Here is a 7,202-nt window from a genome sequence, read left to right on the forward strand (position 1 = left end):
GAAGAACGGTTCTGACGGAATATCAAGTGGTTGAAGGCGTCCGGTGGGAAGTGTCGATGGCGTTTTGCGGTGCTGACATTTGTCATAAGCCGCAACGTATCTTCTGACTGAGCGTGCAAGCCCTGGGAAGTAGAAGCGTCGGCGTATTCGGTCGTAAGTGCGTGACACACCAAGGTGACCAGCAGTCGGAAGGTCATGAAGTTCATGTACTTCCGAGCGAAGGTGTTTCGGAATGACAAGCAGCGGAGCCTGTCCATCCGGCGTAAAACGTTGGTGGTATAATACACAATCGTGGAGCACGAATGAGCGATCGGACTGACTGGAAGATGGTGATTCGAGGCGCTCAATGATAGCACGCAAGGATGCATCATAGCGCTGCTCGTCACCGATGCATGTCATTAGCGAAAGGGAAAAGACGTAAGGCTCGGTGTCGGTGTCATGCATAGTGCTCGACTCAGCGACAGGGTAGCACGACAGGCAGTCTTCGTCCTGATGTAGGCGTCCGGACTTGTACGTCACCGTAAAGGTATACTCTTGGAGTCGCAGAGCCCAGCGCCCGAGCCGGCCAGTAGGATCCTTCAGTGACGTAAACCAACATAGCGCATGATGGTCAGTTATCACAGAGAAATTAGTGCCATATAAATATGGGCAGAACTTTGAGACTGCCCAAACAAGAGCAAGACATTCACGCTCCGTAATAGAATAGTTGCGCTTAGCAGCTGTAAGGAGGCGGCTAGTGTTGGCGACAACTCGGTCGTGTCCCCGTTGGCGCTGGGCTAACACGGCTCCGATTCCGTGACCACTAGCATCGGTTCGAACTTCCGTCGGAGCGAATGGGTCAAAGTGAGCCAATATGAGTGGAGTTTTCAGTAGCGTGATTAGGTGAGAAAAAGCAGCAGCTTGGTCGGTACCCCAGGTAAATGTGACGTCTTTCTTTAGAAGCTCTGTGAGGGGTCGAGCGTTGGTTGCGAAATCTTTCACAAACCTTCTAAAATAGGAGCAAAGTCCTGCAAAACTCCGGACGTCTTTGGCTGACTGGGGTACAGGAAAACTGGTGACTGCACGAATTTTCTCGGGGTCCGGCTGCACACCAGAGCCGTCAACAAGGTGGCCCAACACTGTAATTTGCCGGCGTCCGAAGTGGCACTTCGATGAGTTCAATTGGAGGCCTGCAGTGTGGAATATGTCGAGAATAGCTGACAAACGCTGAAGGTGGGTCTCAAATGTTGGAGAATATACGACATCGTCAAGATAACAAAGACATGTTGACCATTTAGAACCCTTGTAGCAGAGAGTCCATCATGCGCTCGAACGTGGTTGGGGCGTTGCATAGCCCAAATGACATAACCTTGAACGAATATATAGGCCGTCTGGAGTTACAAATGCAGTCTTCTCGTGGTCTTTTTCGTCGACAGCAATCTGCCAGTAGCCGGAACGTAGGTCTATTGTGGAAAAGCATCGGGCGCCGTGGAGACAATCGAGAGCGTCATCGATGCGGGGTAAAGGGTAAACGTCCTTTTTCGCGATTCTATTCAGATGACGGTAATCCACGTAGAAGCGCCACGTGCCATCTTTCTTTTCAACGAGCACAACGGGGGACGCCCAAGGGCTCGAAGAGGGTTCGATAATTCCTTTGGCTAACATCTTGATGACTTCTTGTTGAATTATTTTACGCTTGGTGGCAGACACCCGGTATGGTCACTGATGAATGGGATGAGAATCACCTGTGTTAATGCGGTGCTTGACGAGTGAAGTCTGGCCGAGTGGACGGTGGTCGATGTCGAATATGTCGCGGTATGAAGCCAGAAGGCGGCATAGCATGATTCACTTCTCAGGTTAGAGGTCCGGGGCGATCATGGAGCGTAAGGTCGCATCGAGGCACGTGACATCCTGCGAGTGATGTGGGTGCTCGGGACATACGTCTGCCGTAAAACTGGTGACGTGGTCGTCAGTTAAGGGCCTTAGTTTGGCGACCGAAATTTCTTGGGGTAGCACTTGTTTTATGAAACCGAAATTGATAACAGGTAAATATGTTCGTTTAGAGGCCATGCTCACGACAGAGTGTGGGACAGTAATGTCACGCGCCAAGAGAACATCCGTAATCGGCGTCACAATATAATCACCGTCGAGCACGGGAGAGGGTGTTGTCAATTTGATGAATGTGAGAGCTTTAGGCGGTATCCGGAAGAAGTCAGTGGTGCACAAGCTGTTCGGAAGTTCAGGGTGAGAATCCGAGAGAAGAGGAAGTTCTAGGCAGAGAGTACCGGCGGCACAATCGATGAGGGCAGAATGCGTCGATAGGAAGTCCATGCCGAAGATTAAGTCGGGGGGGGGGGCAATTTTCAAGCACCGTAAATAAAACGGGAACATGGCGGCCGGCAATACTAACACGAGCGTTACACATTCCAGTGATGGCCACAGTTCCACCATCAGCGACACGGAGGGCTTTAGTTGCTGCAGGCGTGAGGACTTTTTTGAGCAGGCGACACAGATGAGTACTCATTATGGACACTTGAGCTCCGCTATTGAGTAACGCCGTCAAAGAAATACCGTCCACATACACCTCAATCAAGTTCGTATCAGTGAGGAGCGTCAATGGAGGATTTGGACCATTCGCAAGCGATGCAGCACTACCTCCCGGAGCTGCATGATCTAGTTTTCCGTCCGAGAGGATCCACAGTTGACCGGTGACGGATAGCGGCGTGGTTGGGGCGATGGGGAACGGCGGCGTTGAGGTGGCGGCGAACGAGCAGTGGAGCGGCTGTTGGGGATGTCGGAAGAAGGGTACACACGACTGGGCGAATACCGACGGGAGTCCTCGTATGGTCGATTGGAGGAAAATTGGCTCCAGTTTGAGGGCTTCCAAGTGCTGCGGCAGTAGCGGGAGATATGGGCAACTCGGTGGCAGCGGAAGCAGATCGGCTTGTCGTCTGCAGTTCTCCATTCCGCCGGATTGCGGGATTGCGGAATTAAGTGTAAGTCATGGCGTGGTGCATTTGTTGTCATTGGTCTGGAGACGGGTCGGGAGACAGAGCAGGCCACAGGAAAACCAAGATTTGCATTTTCCTGCCTCATGACGGCTTGAATAAGGGAGACCGGTGGAGGCATTTGTGCGGCGCCATGGTCGTGCGGATGTGGAGGAAATGATGCCGGACTTGACGCCTCAAGCTCCCGTCGAACTATTCGTGTCACGCTGTCCTGCATGGGTGGTGCGGCACCGAGATTGGTGCAAGTGGATGTAACAGCCGTGTTTGGTAGCCGCGTAAATTGAGGCAGAACACGGCGGCTTTTGGCCATTTCGAAGCGACGGCATTTCTTGATAGTCATATCTACGGTCGTGACGTTATTGTAGACGAGCAAATTGAAGGCGTCGTCCGCGATGCCCTTAAGTATGTGGCCCACCTTGTCACTCTCTGTCATTTGCTCGTCAACTTTTCGGCACAACGCGAGCACATCCTGTATGTACGAGACATACGACTCTGTTGACGACTGCACACGAGTGGCGAGTTCTTTTCGCGCTTCCATTTTGCGACCGGACGGGTCCCCAAAGATGTCGCGTAGTCGCTCCTTGAAGGTATCCCAGTTGGTGAGCTTGGTCTCATGGGCGTCGAACCAGACACGTGGGGTGCCGTCCAAGTAAAATATTACGTTGGCGAGCATCATGGTAGGGTCCCATCGGTGTGTGTGGCTAACACGTTCGTACATACGGAGCCATTAGTCGACGTCGAGCCCAGGTTGTGCGGAGAATGTACCTGGATCACGGGGGGTCGGCATCGTCAGGTATGTAGTGGCTGGAGCTACAGATGGAGACGCTGACAGGCTGTTGTCATTGATAGCCATGGCCGGAGACTGAATGGTGCGGCCACTTCGAAGCTTCGTGGTGAAGACGGGGAACGTTCCACCTCCACCAAATATGCTACGGAAAAGAAGAGACGCCGTAACGACGAGGCTGGGAATTAGATATATTCAAAACCAGCGGTAATGGCGTGCCCAGTTCACCAGCGATCGAGCGGAGACAATTCTTTGTCTTCCTCGTCAGGCACAACCACGCGTCGCCCCCTAGAATATCAATATACATACATGTAGCAATATTGACGCGTTGTTATGGTGCCTCATATATGCGCAATAATTGATTTTCAAATGGCAATCGCACAAGTATGAACGCTGAATCTTGAGCAATATTGGTGGGCACTGCGGATGCGGTCGGCCGTTTGTTGGAGAACTTTTGGCCCCTTTGGTGCCATTTAGGGTACCCTTAAGGTGTGACAAACAGACAAATGTGAAGAAAGACAGACAGCCCAAAATTTTTGCGTCGAAGGTCTCCAAGAAAGACTATCGTCTTCAAAAACTATAGGCGTGTTAGTCTGCTTTAGTTCAAGCTGAAAGCTTTTACACGTGAGAGTTTCATGAGATTTAAACGTTTTCGTTTGCTAGGTAAGGCACTTGCCCATTTTACGCGAAAACCTTAGATGCCTTATAAAACGTGCAATTGTACCGAAGGCATTCTTTATCGTCGAGGACGAGTAACTCAAAAAATTGTGTATTCTTGTCGCCATATGTCGTCGCGACGACGTCTTACGTTGCCAAATTTTGTTACGGGAGGATTATATCACTATAGCGTCACGTTACAAGATTACGTCATCTTATGTCACAGTAGCTTAGTCAAAGCTAATGTGATCATGGTGGTAACGCAAAATTACGCTAGGTGCAGAAAGCTTGATAAGGTTGGTGAAGCAGGAACAATACATCGACTAAAAAGACAATGATAGCTTTCACTCTTTAGTCGTCTTAAGGGATTGCATAAAAGACCCTTGAATTCTTCTTTGTTGTGACTTTCGTGGCATAGATGCGCCGGCGAGTTGTGGAAAATATTAGGACGTACGCGCACTCTCAATACCGTTTTCGAAAATTGGGAAGCTCCCGGCTGCGGCGGCTGCATTTCCGATGGAGGCGGAAATGTTGTAGGCCCGTGTGCTCAGATTTGGGTGCACGTTAAAGAACCCCAGGTGGTCAAAATTTCCGGAGCCCTCCACTACGGCGTCTCTCCTAATCATATGGTGGTTTTGGGACGTTAAACCCCACAAATCAATCGAAAATTGGGAAGCTGGGTGGTGTGATCTTTACTGACGCAATGTGTGGGAGCGGGCTCGTTGGTATTCCATATTTTTACAGCTCAAGCGCAAAAAGGTAAATGGCGCATGACAGCTTGTCCTTGTTGCTCCTTTCATCCACTGTCTACTTTTTTTCATTTCAGCTGTAGAAAGTGAAATTTATGCTGATTGTAAAGGCTGATTGTGTATGTACATGTGGTTTCATTTGTCATTGAGACTTTGAAGTACGCTGAACAAGTTCAGCAGGTATTGTATTCTTGTAACATACGAAAAGCAATGCTGCACTCGTTGGGCGGGGAATATCGCTTCCGACATTTGGTCAGTTCGACTTGAACTCATTAACGTTACGAATGCTTCACGTACTTGGTGTTAAAATAGACCATTTGAACGTTTTACAAGAACCTCATTTATTACCGTGCATGTGTTCACGGCATCTCTTCGTGACATCCATCGTCACCGTACTCGCTGCCACGATTCCCCACAATATTGAAGAGGGCAAGAGAGAAAGTGCTGAAAAAACAGAAAAGAAGCGAGAGGAGGCGGGTATCGAGATAAGGTGGCGTGTGTGCAGCGACAGGAGGGCAGGCCAAGAGCTTTATTTGATCCGGAGACGACGATGTACCTCCTTAAAGGGTGACATCGGTGAGCTGCTCCCACGACAGGACGGGAAGATCGATGCATCTCCTCGGCCATGCCATGGGCTCTCTGGATAGCCCGTAGCTGGTCTTCCTTCTCGTTGCTAGTGGGAAGAGAGTGCCAGTCTTCCTCCGTTGAGGGAGACCCGGGGCTTTCGCGCAGGGCAGGAAATTGCTACAGCATATGTTGCAAAGTGCAACGCGGGTTCGTAAAGCAAGGGTAGCCTGGCTGTATACCGTCAATACATTTAGAGCACTTAAGGGGAGAAGCGTATGCCCCAGTCAGAGGGAACAACTCTGCAAAAGAACGTTCAGGAGCCTTTTTCCTTTCGGGGACAAGCGATTCTTATTGTAGACGTGCCTTGCTCCCTGTTTCTCAGTCAGTCAGGTGAAAAACCAGGCAAAACTTTCCAGCTTCCCATTAAAACAATGCTCTCTCTCTCTCTTTCTTTCCCTCTGTTGTTATTTAAAGACGATAGTCTTTCTTGGGGACCTTCGATGAAAAAATTTTGGTCTGTCTGTCTGTCTGTCTGTCTGTCTGTCTGTCTGTCTCTACATTCGTTTGTTCGTCCGCCTTTAACGATACCTCAAACGGAACCAAACGGCCAACCCCATCCGCAGCACCCACCAATAATGCTCAAGGTTTAGCCTTCATAGCTGTGCGCTTGTCAATTAAAAAAAGCAATATTGCGCATATCTGAGGCACCATAACAACATGTCGATGTATTGTATGTCTGCCTTTATACTACAAGAGGCACACACAAGTAACTTTAAGGACTGTAGCGTTTCTCGCGCCACGCTGACAGTGCAACGCAATGCTCAAAAGGTAAGTGTTTCCATCGCTTTGATACGACGACACAGTGGCGGCACTTGCCCGTAGCTTTGCGTTCTACGCCTTATCACCTCCGAGACAGGTGAACATATTACTCCGCGGGCGCGCACGCCTTCGTTTTCGAAGATAATTGCCAGATGGCGGTCGTGTCTAACTTGCCTCGATGCACTCGTTCACCTTCACTACATGCTCGAGGCACTCTAACGCAGCGCCTCTAGAATACCATTCACCGATTTTCTTGCGCAGAACATCAAATTAACGGTTTGCTCACTCTCTCCAGACGCAAGACTATCGTCTTTCGACGACATTTGCAGTGTAACATGCAGATTCGGCCCATTTTTTTTTCTTTCGCATTCCACATTGCTCCCCTCTGAGGCGTCCACTTTTATTATAGATACAGTGGCCGTCCCCGGAACGCTGTTATCGGGCCAAATCTGCGTAACCTGTTTCATGTTTTTTCCACTGTTTTATAGCCTCTAGAAAAGCTCTATTACAACAGCTCAGCAGCTCTAGAACAGCACATTACGTGATCATTCTTAGAGTACCAGGCAAGAATCAAAGTACACGCCTGCGCAGGGGTTTTGTTCATTTTCTTAGAAGTGGAGGAATTCCGCTTAGTCTTGA

Source organism: Rhipicephalus microplus, chromosome 2 (assembly GCF_043290135.1).
Source record: "Rhipicephalus microplus isolate Deutch F79 chromosome 2, USDA_Rmic, whole genome shotgun sequence".
NCBI lineage: Eukaryota > Metazoa > Arthropoda > Arachnida > Ixodida > Ixodidae > Rhipicephalus > Rhipicephalus microplus.